This window comes from Nannobrachium achirus, assembly GCF_963921795.1.
Source record: "Nannobrachium achirus genome assembly, chromosome: 9".
Lineage (NCBI taxonomy): Eukaryota > Metazoa > Chordata > Actinopteri > Myctophiformes > Myctophidae > Nannobrachium > Nannobrachium achirus.
The window spans coordinates 20,596,601-20,613,822 of record NC_137818.1 but is presented as its reverse complement, the minus strand read 5'-3'; positions in this window follow the sequence as shown (position 1 = coordinate 20,613,822).

Genomic DNA, 17,222 nt, shown 5'->3' with positions numbered 1-17,222 from the left:
TAGGGTTCCAGGGGTCGCACAGCAATGTGTCACACATCCACACGTTTGTCTCGACGAGCTATACAACATACCACAAGATAAGCACTATCGAAAATGTAAGACTTAAAATCTATGTTTTGACGCCTTACTATAGTCTTATGTAATTTTGGGGGTTTTGAAGACAATCTGAAAAAAATTAATACATTTCATATCCACGCATTCGTCTCGAAGAGCTATACAACATACTAAGAGACAGGCGCTTAAAACCTATTGGTTTCCGAGTTATCGCCGCACTTTGAAAAATCTAGGATTGCATTTGTCGAAAAAAGTAGGGTTCCAGGGGTCGCACAGCAATGTGTCACACATCCACACGTTTGTCTCGACGAGCTATACAACATACCACAAGATAAGCACTATCGAAAATGTAAGACTTAAAATCTATGTTTTGACGCCTTACTATAGTCTTATGTAATTTTGGGGGTTTTGAAGACAATCTTAAAAAAATGAATTAATTTCATATCCACGCATTCGTCTCGAAGAGCTATACAACATATTAAGAGACAGCCGCTTAAAACCTATTGGTTTCCGAGTTATCGCCGCACTTTGAAAAATCTAGGATTGCATTTGTCGAAAAAAAGTAGGGTTCCAGGGGTCGCACAGCAATGTGTCACACATCCACACGTTTGTCTCGACGAGCTATACAACATACCACAAGATAAGCACTATCGAAAATGTAAGACTTAAAATCTATGTTTTGACGCCTTACTGGGGGATTTGAAGACAATCTGAAAAAAATGAATTAATTTCATATCCACGCGTTCGTCTCGAAGAGCTACAACATACTAAGAGACAGGCGCTTAAAACCTATTGGTTTCCGAGTTATCGCACTTTGAAAAATCTAGGATTGCATTTGTCGGAAAAAAGTTGGGTTCCAGGGGTCGCACAGCAATGTGTCACACATCCACACGTTTGTCTCGACGAGCTATACAACATACCACAAGATAAGCACTATCGAAAATGTAAGACTTAAAATCTATGTTTTGATGCCTTACTATAGTCTTATGTAATTTTGGGGGATTTGAAGACAATCTTAAAAAAATGAATTAATTTCATATCCACGCGTTTGTCTCGAAGAGCTATACAACATACTAAGAGACAGGCGCTTAAAACCTATTGGTTTCCGAGTTATCGCACTTTGAGAAATCTAGGATTGCATTTGTCGGAAAAAAGTAGTGTTGCAGGGGTCGCACAGCAATGTGTCACACATCCACACGTTTGTCTCGACGAGCTATACAACATACCACAAGATAAGCACTATCGAACATGTAAGACTTAAAATCTATGTTTTGACGCCTTACTATAGTCTTATGTAATTTTGGGGGTTTTGAAGACAATCTGAAAAAAATGAATTAATTTCATATCCACGCATTCGTCTCGAAGAGCTATACAACATACTATGAGACAGGCGCTTAAAACCTATTGGTTTCCGAGTTATCGCCGCACTTTGAAAAATCTAGGATTGCATTTGTCGAAAAAAAGTAGGGTTCCAGGGGTCGCACAGCAATGTGTCACACATCCACAAGTTTGTCTCGACAAGCTATACAACATACCACAAGATAAGCACTATCGAAAATGTAAGACTTAAAATCTATGTTTTGACGCCTTACTGGGGGATATGAAGACAATCTGAAAAAAATGAATTAATTTCATATCCATGCGTTCGTCTCGAAGAGCTACAACATACTAAGAGACAGGCGCTTAAAACCTATTGGTTTCCGAGTTATCGCACTTTGAAAAATCTAGGATTGCATTTTGTCAAAAAAAGTAGTGTTCCAGGGGTCGCACAGCAATGTGTCACACATCCACACGTTTGTCTCGACAAGCTATACAACATACCACAAGATAAGCACTATCGAAAATGTAAGACTTAAAATCTATGTTTTGACGCCTTACTATAGTCTTATGTAATTTTGGGGGTTTTGAAGACAATCTGAAAAAAATGAATTAATTTCATATCCACGCGTTCGTCTCGAAGAGCTATACAACATACTAAGAGACAGGCGCTTAAAACCTATTGGTTTCCGAGTTATCGCACTTCGAAAAATCTAGGATTGCATTTGTCGAAAAAAAGTAGGGTTCCAGGGGTCGCACAGCAATGTGTCACACATCCACACGTTTGTCTCGACGAGCTATACAACATACCACAAGATAAGCACTATCGAAAATGTAAGACTTAAAATCTATGTTTTGACGCCTTACTATAGTCTTATGTAATTTTGGGGGTTTTGAAGACAATCTGAAAAAAAATGAATTAATTTCATACCCACGCATTCGTCTCGAAGAGCTATACAACATACTAACAGACAGGCGCTTAAAACCTATTGGTTTCCGAGTTATCGCAGCACTTTGAAAAATCCAGGATTGCATTTGTTGAAAAAAAGTAGGGTTCCAGGGGTCGCACAGTAATGTGTCACACATCAACACGTGTGTCTCGACAAGCTATACAACATACCACAAGATAAGCACTATCGAAAATGTAAGACTTAAAATCTATGTTTTGACGCCTTACTATAGTCTTATGTAATTTTGGGGGATTTGAAGACAATCTGAAAAAAATGAATTCATTTCATGTCCACGCGTTCGTCTCGAAGAGCTATACAACATACTAAGAGACAGGCGCTTAAAACCTTTTGGTTTCCGAGTTATCGCACTTTGAAAAATCTAGGATTGCATTTGTTGTAAAAAAGTAGGGTTCCAGGGGTCGCACAGCAATGTGTCATACATCCACACGTTTGTCTCGACGAGCTATACAACATACCACAAGATAAGCACTATCGAAAATTTAAGACTTAAAATCTATGTTTTCACGCCTTACTATAATAGTCTTATGTCATTTTGGGGGATTTGAAGACAATCTGAAAAAAATGAATTAATTTCATATCCAAGCGTTCGTCCCGAAGAGCTATACAACATACTAAGAGACAGGCGCTTAAAACCTATTGGTTTCCGAGTTATCGCACTTCGAAAAATCTAGGATTGCATTTGTCGAAAAAAAAGTAGGGTTCCAGGGGTCGCACAGCAATGTGTCACACATCCACACGTTTGTCTCGACGAGCTATACAACATACCACAAGATAAGCAGTATCGAAAATTTAAGACTTAAAATCTATGTTTTGACGCCTGGGGGTTTTGAAGACAATCTGAAAAAAAATGAATTAATTTCATATCCACGCGTTATCGCACTTTGAAAAATCTAGGATTGCATTTGTCGGAAAAAAAGTAGGGTTCCAGGGGTCGCACAGCAATTTGTCTCGACGAGCTACAACATACCACAAGATAATCACTATCGAAAATGTAAGATTTAAAATCTATGTTTTGACGCCTTATGTAATTTTGGGGGTTTTGAAGACAATCTTAAAAAAATGAATAAATGTCATATCCACGCGTTTGTCTCGAAGAGCTATACAACATACTAAGAGACAGGCGCTTAAAACCTATTGGTTTCCGAGTTATCGCACTTTGAAAAATCTAGGATTGCATTTGTCGGAAAAAAAGTAGGGTTCCAGGGGTCGCACAGCAATGTGTCACACATCCACACGTTTGTCTCGACGAGCTATACAACATACCACAAGATAAGCACTATCGAAAATGTAAGACTTAAAATCTATGTTTTGACGCCTTACTATAGTCTTATGTAATTTTGGGGGTTTTGAAGACAATCTGAAAAAAATGAATTAATTTCATATCCACGCATTCGTCTCGAAGAGCTATACAACATACTATGAGACAGGCACTTAAATCCTATTGGTTTCCGAGTTATCGCCGCACTTTGAAAAATCTAGGATTGCATTTGTCGAAAAAAAGTAGGGTTCCAGGGGTCGCACAGCAATGTGTCACACATCCACACATTTGTCTCGACGAGCTATACAACATACCACAAGATAAGCACTATCGAAAATGTAAGACTTAAAATCTTTATTTTGACGCCTTACTATTAAGTCTTATGTAATTTTGGGGGATTTGAAGACAATCTGAAAAAAATGAATTAATTTCATATCCACGCGTTTGTCTCGAAGAGCTATACAACATACTAAGAGACAGGCGCTTAAAACCTATTGGTTTCCGAGTTATCGCACTTTGAAAAATCTAGGATTGCATTTGTCGGAAAAAAGTAGGGTTCCAGGGGTCGCACAGCAATGTGTCACACATCCACACGTTTGTCTCGACGAGCTATACAACATAGCACAAGATAAGCACTATCGAAAATGTAAGACTTAAAATCTATGTTTTGACACCTTACTATAGTCTTATGTAATTTTGGGGGATTTGAAGACAATCTAAAAAAATAATAATTTCATATCCACGCGTTCGTCTCGAAGAGCTATACAACATACTAAGAGACAGGCGCTTAAAACCTATTGGTTTCCGAGTTATCGCACTTTGAAAAATCTAGGATTGCATTTGTCGGAAAAAAAGTAGGGTTCCAGGGGTCGCACAGCAATTTGTCTCGACGAGCTACAACATACCACAAGATAATCACTATCGAGAATGTAAGATTTAAAATCTATGTTTTGACGCCTTATGTAATTTTGGGGGTTTTGAAGACAATCTTAAAAAAATTAATAAATGTCATATCCACGCGTTTGTCTCGAAGAGCTATACAACATACTAAGAGACAGGCGCTTAAAACCTATTGGTTTCCGAGTTATCGCACTTTGAAAAATCTAGGATTGCATTTGTCGGAAAAAAAGTAGGGTTCCAGGGGTCGCACAGCAATGTGTCACACATCCACACGTTTGTCTCGACGAGCTATACAACATACCACAAGATAAGCACTATCGAAAATGTAAGACTTAAAATCTATGTTTTGACGCCTTACTATAGTCTTATGTAATTTTGGGGGTTTTGAAGACAATCTGAAAAAAAATGAATTAATTTCATATCCACGCATTCGTCTCGAAGAGCTATACAACATACTATGAGACAGGCGCTTAAAACCTATTGGTTTCCGAGTTATCGCCGCACTTTGAAAAATCTAGGATTGCATTTGTCGAAAAAAAAGTAGGGTTCCAGGGGTCGCACAGCAATGTGTCACACATCCACACGTTTGTCTCGACGAGCTACACAACATACCACAAGATAAGCACTATCGAAAATGTAAGACTTAAAATCTATGTTTTGACGCCTTACTATAGTCTTATGTAATTTTGGGGGTTTTGAAGACAATCTGAAAAAAATTAATAAATTTCATATCCACGCATTCGTCTCGAAGAGCTATACAACATACTAAGAGACAGGCGCTTAAAACCTATTGGTTTCCGAGTTATCGCCGCACTTTGAAAAATCTAGGATTGCATTTGTCGAAAAAAAGTAGGGTTCCAGGGGTCGCACAGCAATGTGTCACACATCCACACGTTTGTCTCGACGAGCTATACAACATACCACAAGATAAGCACTATCGAAAATGTAAGACTTAAAATCTATGTTTTGACGCCTTACTATAGTCTTATGTAATTTTGGGGGTTTTGAAGACAATCTTAAAAAAATGAATTAATTTCATATCCACGCATTCGTCTCGAAGAGCTATACAACATATTAAGAGACAGCCGCTTAAAACCTATTGGTTTCCGAGTTATCGCCGCACTTTGAAAAATCTAGGATTGCATTTGTCGAAAAAAAGTAGGGTTCCAGGGGTCGCACAGCAATGTGTCACACATCCACACGTTTGTCTCGACGAGCTATACAACATACCACAAGATAAGCACTATCGAAAATGTAAGACTTAAAATCTATGTTTTGACGCCTTACTGGGGGATTTGAAGACAATCTGAAAAAAATGAATTAATTTCATATCCACGCGTTCGTCTCAAAGAGCTACAACATACTAAGAGACAGGCGCTTAAAACCTATTGGTTTCCGAGTTATCGCACTTTGAAAAATCTAGGATTGCATTTGTCGGAAAAAAGTTGGGTTCCAGGGGTCGCACAGCAATGTGTCACACATCCACACGTTTGTCTCGACGAGCTATACAACATACCACAAGATAAGCACTATCGAAAATGTAAGACTTAAAATCTATGTTTTGATGCCTTACTATAGTCTTATGTAATTTTGGGGGATTTGAAGACAATCTTAAAAAAATGAATTAATTTCATATCCACGCGTTTGTCTCGAAGAGCTATACAACATACTAAGAGACAGGCGCTTAAAACCTATTGGTTTCCGAGTTATCGCACTTTGAGAAATCTAGGATTGCATTTGTCGGAAAAAAGTAGGGTTCCAGGGGTCGCACAGCAATGTGTCACACATCCACACATTTGTCTCGACGAGCTATACAACATACCACAAGATAAGCACTATCGAAAATTTAAGACTTAAAATCTATGTTTTGACGCCTTACTATAGTCTTATCTAATTTTGGGGGATTTGAAGACAATCTGAAAAAAATGAATTAATTTCATATCAACACGTTCGTCTCGAAGAGCTATACAACATACTAAGAGACTGGCGCTTAAAACCTATTGGTTTCCGAGTTATCGCACTTTGAAAAATCTAGGATTGCATTTGTCGGAAAAAAGTAGTGTTGCAGGGGTCGCACAGCAATGTGTCACACATCCACACGTTTGTCTCGACGAGCTATACAACATACCACAAGATAAGCACTATCGAAAATGTAAGACTTAAAATCTATGTTTTGACGCCTTACTATAGTCTTATGTAATTTTGGGGGTTTTGAAGACAATCTGAAAAAAATGAATTAATTTCATATCCACGCATTCGTCTCGAAGAGCTATACAACATACTATGAGACAGGCGCTTAAAACCTATTGGTTTCCGAGTTATCGCCGCACTTTGAAAAATCTAGGATTGCATTTGTCGAAAAAAAGTAGGGTTCCAGGGGTCGCACAGCAATGTGTCACACATCCACAAGTTTGTCTCGACAAGCTATACAACATACCACAAGATAAGCACTATCGAAAATGTAAGACTTAAAATCTATGTTTTGACGCCTTACTGGGGGATATGAAGACAATCTGAAAAAAATGAATTAATTTCATATCCATGCGTTCGTCTCGAAGAGCTACAACATACTAAGAGACAGGCGCTTAAAACCTATTGGTTTCCGAGTTATCGCACTTTGAAAAATCTAGGATTGCATTTTGTCAAAAAAAGTAGTGTTCCAGGGGTCGCACAGCAATGTGTCACACATCCACACGTTTGTCTCGACAAGCTATACAACATACCACAAGATAAGCACTATCGAAAATGTAAGACTTAAAATCTATGTTTTGACGCCTTACTATAGTCTTATGTAATTTTGGGGGTTTTGAAGACAATCTGGAAAAAAATGAATTAATTTCATATCCACGCGTTCGTCTCGAAGAGCTATACAACATACTAAGAGACAGGCGCTTAAAACCTATTGGTTTCCGAGTTATCGCACTTCGAAAAATCTAGGATTGCATTTGTCGAAAAAAAGTAGGGTTCCAGGGGTCGCACAGCAATGTGTCACACATCCACACGTTTGTCTCGACGAGCTATACAACATACCACAAGATAAGCACTATCGAAAATGTAAGACTTAAAATCTATGTTTTGACGCCTTACTATAGTCTTATGTAATTTTGGGGGATTTGAAGACAATCTGAAAAAAATGAATTAATTTCATATCCAAGCGTTCGTCCCGAAGAGCTATACAACATACTAACAGACAGGCGCTTAAAACCTATTGGTTTCCAAGTTATCGCACTTTGAAACATCTAGGATTGCATTTGTCGAAAAAAAAGTAGGGTTCCAGGGGTCGCACAGCAATGTGTCACACATCCACACCTTCGTCTCGACGAGCTATACAACATACCAAAAGATAGGCACCATCGGAAATTTGAGACTTAAAATCCATGTTTTGACGCCTTACTATATAGTCTTATGTAATTTTGGGGGTTTTGAAGACAATCTGAAAAAAATGAATTAATTTCATGTCCACGCGTTCGTCTCGAAGAGCTATACAACATACTAAGAGACAGGCGCTTAAAACCTTTTGGTTTCCGAGTTATCGCACTTTGAAAAATCTAGGATTGCATTTGTCGTAAAAAAGTAGGGTTCCAGGGGTCGCACAGCAATGTGTCATACATCCACACGTTTGTCTCGACGAGCTATACAACATACCACAAGATAAGCGCTATCCAAAATTTAAGACTTAAAATCTATGTTTTGACGCCTTACTATAATTGTGTTATGTAATTTTGGGGGATTTGAAGACAATCTGAAAAAATGAATAAATTTCATATCAACGCGTTCGTCTCGAAGAGCTATACAACATACTAAGAGACAGGCGCTTAAAACCTATTGGTTTCCGAGTTAACGCACTTTGAAAAATCTAGGATTGCATTTGTCGAAAAAAAAAGTAGGGTTCCAGGGGTCGCACAGCAATGTGTCACACATCCACACCTTCGTCTCGACGAGCTATACAACATACCACAAGATAAGCACTATCGAAAATGTAAGACTTAAAATCTATGTTTTGACGCCTTACTATAGTCTTATGTAATTTTGGGGGATTTGAAGACAATCTGAAAAAAATGAATTAATTTCATATCCAAGCGTTCGTCCCGAAGAGCTATACAACATACTAAGAGACAGGCGCTTAAAACCTATTGGTTTCCAAGTTATCGCACTTTGAAACATCTAGGATTGCATTTGTCGAAAAAAAAGTAGGGTTCCAGGGGTCGCACAGCAATGTGTCACACATCCACACCTTCGTCTCGACGAGCTATACAACATACCAAAAGATAGGCACCATCGGAAATTTGAGACTTAAAATCCATGTTTTGACGCCTTACTATAGTCTTATGTAATTTTGGGGGTTTTGAAGACAATCTGAAAAAAATGAATTAATTTCATGTCCACGCGTTCGTCTCGAAGAGCTATACAACATACTAAGAGACAGGCGCTTAAAACCTTTTGGTTTCCGAGTTATCGCACTTTGAAAAATCTAGGATTGCATTTGTCGTAAAAAAGTAGGGTTCCAGGGGTCGCACAGCAATGTGTCATACATCCACACGTTTGTCTCGACGAGCTATACAACATACCACAAGATAAGCGCTATCCAAAATTTAAGACTTAAAATCTATGTTTTGACGCCTTACTATAATTGTGTTATGTAATTTTGGGGGATTTGAAGACAATCTGAAAAAATGAATTAATTTCATATCAACGCGTTCGTCTCGAAGAGCTATACAACATACTAAGAGACAGGCGCTTAAAACCTATTGGTTTCCGAGTTAACGCACTTTGAAAAATCTAGGATTGCATTTGTCGGAAAAAAAAGTAGGGTTCCAGGGGTCGCACAGCAATGTGTCACACATCCACACCTTCGTCTCGACGAGCTATACAACATACCAAAAGATAGGCACTATCGGAAATTTGAGACTTAAAATCCATGTTTTGACGCCTTACTATAGTCTTATGTAATTTTGGGGGTTTTGAAGACAATCTGAAAAAAATGAATTAATTTCATGTCCACGCGTTCGTCTCGAAGAGCTATACAACATACTAAGAGACAGGCGCTTAAAACCTTTTGGTTTCCGAGTTATCGCACTTTGAAAAATCTAGGATTGCATTTGTCGTAAAAAAGTAGGGTTCCAGGGGTCGCACAGCAATGTGTCATACATCCACACGTTTGTCTCGACGAGCTATACAACATACCACAAGATAAGCGCTATCCAAAATTTAAGACTTAAAATCTATGTTTTGACGCCTTACTATAATTGTGTTATGTAATTTTGGGGGATTTGAAGACAATCTGAAAAAATGAATTAATTTCATATCAACGCGTTCGTCTCGAAGAGCTATACAACATACTAAGAGACAGGCGCTTAAAACCTATTGGTTTCCGAGTTAACGCACTTTGAAAAATCTAGGATTGCATTTGTCGAAAAAAGTAGGGTTCCAGGGGTCGCACAGCAATGTGTCACACATCCACACGTTTGTCTCGACGAGCTATACAACATACCACAAGATAAGCACTATCGAAAATGTAAGACTTAAAATCTATGTTTTGACGCCTTACTGGGGGATTTGAAGACAATCTGAAAAAATGAATTAATTTCATATCAACGCGTTCGTCTCGAAGAGCTATACAACATACTAAAAGACAGGCGCTTAAAACCTATTGGTTTCCGAGTTATCGCACTTTGAAAAATCTAGGATTGCATTTGTCGAAAAAAGTAGGGTTCCAGGGGTCGCACAGCAATGTGTCACACATCCACACGTTTGTCTCGACGAGCTATACAACATACCACAAGATAAGCACTATCGAAAATGTAAGACTTAAAATCTATGTTTTGACGCCTTACTATAGTCTTATGTAATTTTGGGGGTTTTGAAGACAATCTGAAAAAATGAATTAATTTCATATCCACGCATTCGTCTCGAAGAGCTATACAACATACTAACAGACAGGCGCTTAAAACCTATTGGTTTCCGAGTTATCGCACTTTGAAAAATCTAGGATTGCATTTGTCGAAAAAAAGTAGGGTTCCAGGGGTCGCACAGCAATGTGTCACACATCCACACGTTTGTCTCGACGAGCTATACAACATACCACAAGATAAGCACTATCGAAAATGTAAGACTTAAAATCTATGTTTTGACGCCTTACTATAGTCTTATGTAATTTTGGGGGATTTGAAGACAATCTGAAAAAAAATGAATTAATTTCATGTCCACGCGTTCGTCTCGAAGAGCTATACAACATACTAAGAGACAGGCGCTTAAAACCTTTTGGTTTCCGAGTTATCGCCGCACTTTGAAAAATCCAGGATTGCATTTGTTGAAAAAAAGTAGGGTTCCAGGGGTCGCACAGCAATGTGTCACACATCAACACGTGTGTCTCGACGAGCTATACAACATACCACAAGATAAGCACTATCGGAAATTTGAGACTTAAAATCCATGTTTTGACGCCTTACTATAGTCTTATGTAATTTTGGGGGTTTTGAAGACAATCTGAAAAAAATGAATTAATTTCATGTCCACGCGTTCGTCTCGAAGAGCTATACAACATACTAAGAGACAGGCGCTTAAAACCTTTTGGTTTCCGAGTTATCGCACTTTGAAAAATCTAGGATTGCATTTGTCGTAAAAAAGTAGGGTTCCAGGGGTCGCACAGCAATGTGTCATACATCCACACGTTTGTCTCGACGAGCTATACAACATACCACAAGATAAGCGCTATCCAAAATTTAAGACTTAAAATCTATGTTTTGACGCCTTACTATAATTGTGTTATGTAATTTTGGGGGATTTGAAGACAATCTGAAAAAATGAATTAATTTCATATCAACGCGTTCGTCTCGAAGAGCTATACAACATACTAAGAGACAGGCGCTTAAAACCTATTGGTTTCCGAGTTAACGCACTTTGAAAAATCTAGGATTGCATTTGTCGAAAAAAGTAGGGTTCCAGGGGTCGCACAGCAATGTGTCACACATCCACACGTTTGTCTCGACGAGCTATACAACATACCACAAGATAAGCACTATCGAAAATGTAAGACTTAAAATCTATGTTTTGACGCCTTACTGGGGGATTTGAAGACAATCTGAAAAAATGAATTAATTTCATATCAACGCGTTCGTCTCGAAGAGCTATACAACATACTAAAAGACAGGCGCTTAAAACCTATTGGTTTCCGAGTTATCGCACTTTGAAAAATCTAGGATTGCATTTGTCGAAAAAAGTAGGGTTCCAGGGGTCGCACAGCAATGTGTCACACATCCACACGTTTGTCTCGACGAGCTATACAACATACCACAAGATAAGCACTATCGAAAATGTAAGACTTAAAATCTATGTTTTGACGCCTTACTATAGTCTTATGTAATTTTGGGGGTTTTGAAGACAATCTGAAAAAATGAATTAATTTCATATCCACGCATTCGTCTCGAAGAGCTATACAACATACTAACAGACAGGCGCTTAAAACCTATTGGTTTCCGAGTTATCGCACTTTGAAAAATCTAGGATTGCATTTGTCGAAAAAAAGTAGGGTTCCAGGGGTCGCACAGCAATGTGTCACACATCCACACGTTTGTCTCGACGAGCTATACAACATACCACAAGATAAGCACTATCGAAAATGTAAGACTTAAAATCTATGTTTTGACGCCTTACTATAGTCTTATGTAATTTTGGGGGATTTGAAGACAATCTGAAAAAAAATGAATTAATTTCATGTCCACGCGTTCGTCTCGAAGAGCTATACAACATACTAAGAGACAGGCGCTTAAAACCTTTTGGTTTCCGAGTTATCGCCGCACTTTGAAAAATCCAGGATTGCATTTGTTGAAAAAAAGTAGGGTTCCAGGGGTCGCACAGCAATGTGTCACACATCAACACGTGTGTCTCGACGAGCTATACAACATACCACAAGATAAGCACTATCGAAAATGTAAGACTTAAAATCTATGTTTTGACGCCTTACTATAGTCTTATGTAATTTTGGGGGATTTGAAGACAATCTGAAAAAAAATGAATTAATTTCATATCCACACGTTCATCTCGAAGAGCTATACAACAATACTAAGAGACAGGCGCTTAAAACCTATTGGTTTCCGAGTTATCGCACTTTGAAAAATCTAGGATTGCATTTGTCGAAAAAAAGTAGGGTTCCAGGGGTCGCACAGCAATGTGTCACACATCCACACGTTTGTCTCGACGAGCTATACAACATACCACAAGATAAGCACTATCGAAAATGTAAGACTTAAAATCTATGTTTTGACGCCTTACTGGGGGATATGAAGACAATCTGAAAAAAATGAATTAATTTCATATCCACGCATTCGTCTCGAAGAGCTACAACATACAACATACTAAGAGACAGGCGCTTAAAACCTATTGGTTTCCGAGTTATCGCACTTTGAAAAATCTAGGATTGCATTTGTCGGAAAAAAAGTAGGGTTCCAGGGGTCGCACAGCAATGTGTCACACATCCACACGTTTGTCTCGACGAGCTATACAACATACCACAAGATAAGCACTATCGAAAATGTAAGACTTAAAATCTATGTTTTGACGCCTTACTATAGTCTTATGTAATTTTGGGGGTTTTGAAGACAATCTGAAAAAATGAATTAATTTCATATCCACGCATTCGTCTCGAAGAGCTATACAACATACTAACAGACAGGCGCTTAAAACCTATTGGTTTCCGAGTTATCGCACTTTGAAAAATCTAGGATTGCATTTGTCGAAAAAAAGTAGGGTTCCAGGGGTCGCACAGCAATGTGTCACACATCCACACGTTTGTCTCGACGAGCTATACAACATACCACAAGATAAGCACTATCGAAAATGTAAGACTTAAAATCTATGTTTTGACGCCTTACTGGGGGATATGAAGACAATCTGAAAAAAATGAATTAATTTCATATCCATGCGTTCGTCTCGAAGAGCTACAACATACTAAGAGACAGGCGCTTAAAACCTATTGGTTTCCGAGTTATCGCACTTTGAAAAATCTAGGATTGCATTTTGTCAAAAAAAGTAGTGTTCCAGGGGTCGCACAGCAATGTGTCACACATCCACACGTTTGTCTCGACAAGCTATACAACATACCACAAGATAAGCACTATCGAAAATGTAAGACTTAAAATCTATGTTTTGACGCCTTACTATAGTCTTATGTAATTTTGGGGGTTTTGAAGACAATCTGAAAAAAATGAATTAATTTCATATCCACGCGTTCGTCTCGAAGAGCTATACAACATACTAAGAGACAGGCGCTTAAAACCTATTGGTTTCCGAGTTATCGCACTTCGAAAAATCTAGGATTGCATTTGTCGAAAAAAAGTAGGGTTCCAGGGGTCGCACAGCAATGTGTCACACATCCACACGTTTGTCTCGACGAGCTATACAACATACCACAAGATAAGCACTATCGAAAATGTAAGACTTAAAATCTATGTTTTGACGCCTTACTATAGTCTTATGTAATTTTGGGGGTTTTGAAGACAATCTGAAAAAAAATGAATTAATTTCATACCCACGCATTCGTCTCGAAGAGCTATACAACATACTAACAGACAGGCGCTTAAAACCTATTGGTTTCCGAGTTATCGCAGCACTTTGAAAAATCCAGGATTGCATTTGTTGAAAAAAAGTAGGGTTCCAGGGGTCGCACAGCAATGTGTCACACATCAACACGTGTGTCTCGACAAGCTATACAACATACCACAAGATAAGCACTATCGAAAATGTAAGACTTAAAATCTATGTTTTGACGCCTTACTATAGTCTTATGTAATTTTGGGGGATTTGAAGACAATCTGAAAAAAATGAATTCATTTCATGTCCACGCGTTCGTCTCGAAGAGCTATACAACATACTAAGAGACAGGCGCTTAAAACCTTTTGGTTTCCGAGTTATCGCACTTTGAAAAATCTAGGATTGCATTTGTCGTAAAAAAGTAGGGTTCCAGGGGTCGCACAGCAATGTGTCATACATCCACACGTTTGTCTCGACGAGCTATACAACATACCACAAGATAAGCACTATCGAAAATTTAAGACTTAAAATCTATGTTTTCACGCCTTACTATAATAGTCTTATGTCATTTTGAGGGATTTGAAGACAATCTGAAAAAAATGAATTAATTTCATATCCAAGCGTTCGTCCCGAAGAGCTATACAACATACTAAGAGACAGGCGCTTAAAACCTATTGGTTTCCGAGTTATCGCACTTCGAAAAATCTAGGATTGCATTTGTCGAAAAAAAAGTAGGGTTCCAGGGGTCGCACAGCAATGTGTCACACATCCACACGTTTGTCTCGACGAGCTATACAACATACCACAAGATAAGCAGTATCGAAAATTTAAGACTTAAAATCTATGTTTTGACGCCTGGGGGTTTTGAAGACAATCTGAAAAAAAATGAATTAATTTCATATCCACGCGTTATCGCACTTTGAAAAATCTAGGATTGCATTTGTCGGAAAAAAAGTAGGGTTCCAGGGGTCGCACAGCAATTTGTCTCGACGAGCTACAACATACCACAAGATAATCACTATCGAAAATGTAAGATTTAAAATCTATGTTTTGACGCCTTATGTAATTTTGGGGGTTTTGAAGACAATCTTAAAAAAATGAATAAATGTCATATCCACGCGTTTGTCTCGAAGAGCTATACAACATACTAAGAGACAGGCGCTTAAAACCTATTGGTTTCCGAGTTATCGCACTTTGAAAAATCTAGGATTGCATTTGTCGGAAAAAAGTAGGGTTCCAGGGGTCGCACAGCAATGTGTCACACATCCACACGTTTGTCTCGACGAGCTATACAACATACCACAAGATAAGCACTATCGAAAATGTAAGACTTAAAATCTATGTTTTGACGCCTTACTATAGTCTTATGTAATTTTGGGGGTTTTGAAGACAATCTGAAAAAAATGAATTAATTTCATATCCACGCATTCGTCTCGAAGAGCTATACAACATACTATGAGACAGGCGCTTAAATCCTATTGGTTTCCGAGTTATCGCCGCACTTTGAAAAATCTAGGATTGCATTTGTCGAAAAAAAGTAGGGTTCCAGGGGTCGCACAGCAATGTGTCACACATCCACACATTTGTCTCGACGAGCTATACAACATACCACAAGATAAGCACTATCGGAAATGTAAGACTTAAAATCTTTATTTTGACGCCTTACTATTAAGTCTTATGTAATTTTGGGGGATTTGAAGACAATCTGAAAAAAATGAATTAATTTCATATCCACGCGTTTGTCTCGAAGAGCTATACAACATACTAAGAGACAGGCGCTTAAAACCTATTGGTTTCCGAGTTATCGCACTTTGAAAAATCTAGGATTGCATTTGTCGGAAAAAAGTAGGGTTCCAGGGGTCGCACAGCAATGTGTCACACATCCACACGTTTGTCTCGACGAGCTATACAACATAGCACAAGATAAGCACTATCGAAAATGTAAGACTTAAAATCTATGTTTTGACACCTTACTATAGTCTTATGTAATTTTGGGGGATTTGAAGACAATCTAAAAAAATAATAATTTCATATCCACGCGTTCGTCTCGAAGAGCTATACAACATACTAAGAGACAGGCGCTTAAAACCTATTGGTTTCCGAGTTATCGCACTTTGAAAAATCTAGGATTGCATTTGTCGGAAAAAAAGTAGGGTTCCAGGGGTCGCACAGCAATTTGTCTCGACGAGCTACAACATACCACAAGATAATCACTATCGAGAATGTAAGATTTAAAATCTATGTTTTGACGCCTTATGTAATTTTGGGGGTTTTGAAGACAATCTTAAAAAAATGAATAAATGTCATATCCACGCGTTTGTCTCGAAGAGCTATACAACATACTAAGAGACAGGCGCTTAAAACCTATTGGTTTCCGAGTTATCGCACTTTGAAAAATCTAGGATTGCATTTGTCGGAAAAAAAGTAGGGTTCCAGGGGTCGCACAGCAATGTGTCACACATCCACACGTTTGTCTCGACGAGCTATACAACATACCACAAGATAAGCACTATCGAAAATGTAAGACTTAAAATCTATGTTTTGACGCCTTACTATAGTCTTATGTAATTTTGGGGGTTTTGAAGACAATCTGAAAAAAAATGAATTAATTTCATATCCACGCATTCGTCTCGAAGAGCTATACAACATACTATGAGACAGGCGCTTAAAACCTATTGGTTTCCGAGTTATCGCCGCACTTTGAAAAATCTAGGATTGCATTTGTCGAAAAAAAGTAGGGTTCCAGGGGTCGCACAGCAATGTGTCACACATCCACACGTTTGTCTCGACGAGCTATACAACATACCACAAGATAAGCACTATCGAAAATGTAAGACTTAAAATCTATGTTTTGACGCCTTACTATAGTCTTATGTAATTTTGGGGGTTTTGAAGACAATCTGAAAAAAATTAATAAATTTCATATCCACGCATTCGTCTCGAAGAGCTATACAACATACTAAGAGACAGGCGCTTAAAACCTATTGGTTTCCGAGTTATCGCCGCACTTTGAAAAATCTAGGATTGCATTTGTCGAAAAAAAGTAGGGTTCCAGGGGTCGCACAGCAATGTGTCACACATCCACACGTTTGTCTCGACGAGCTATACAACATACCACAAGATAAGCACTATCGAAAATGTAAGACTTAAAATCTATGTTTTGACGCCTTACTATAGTCTTATGTAATTTTGGG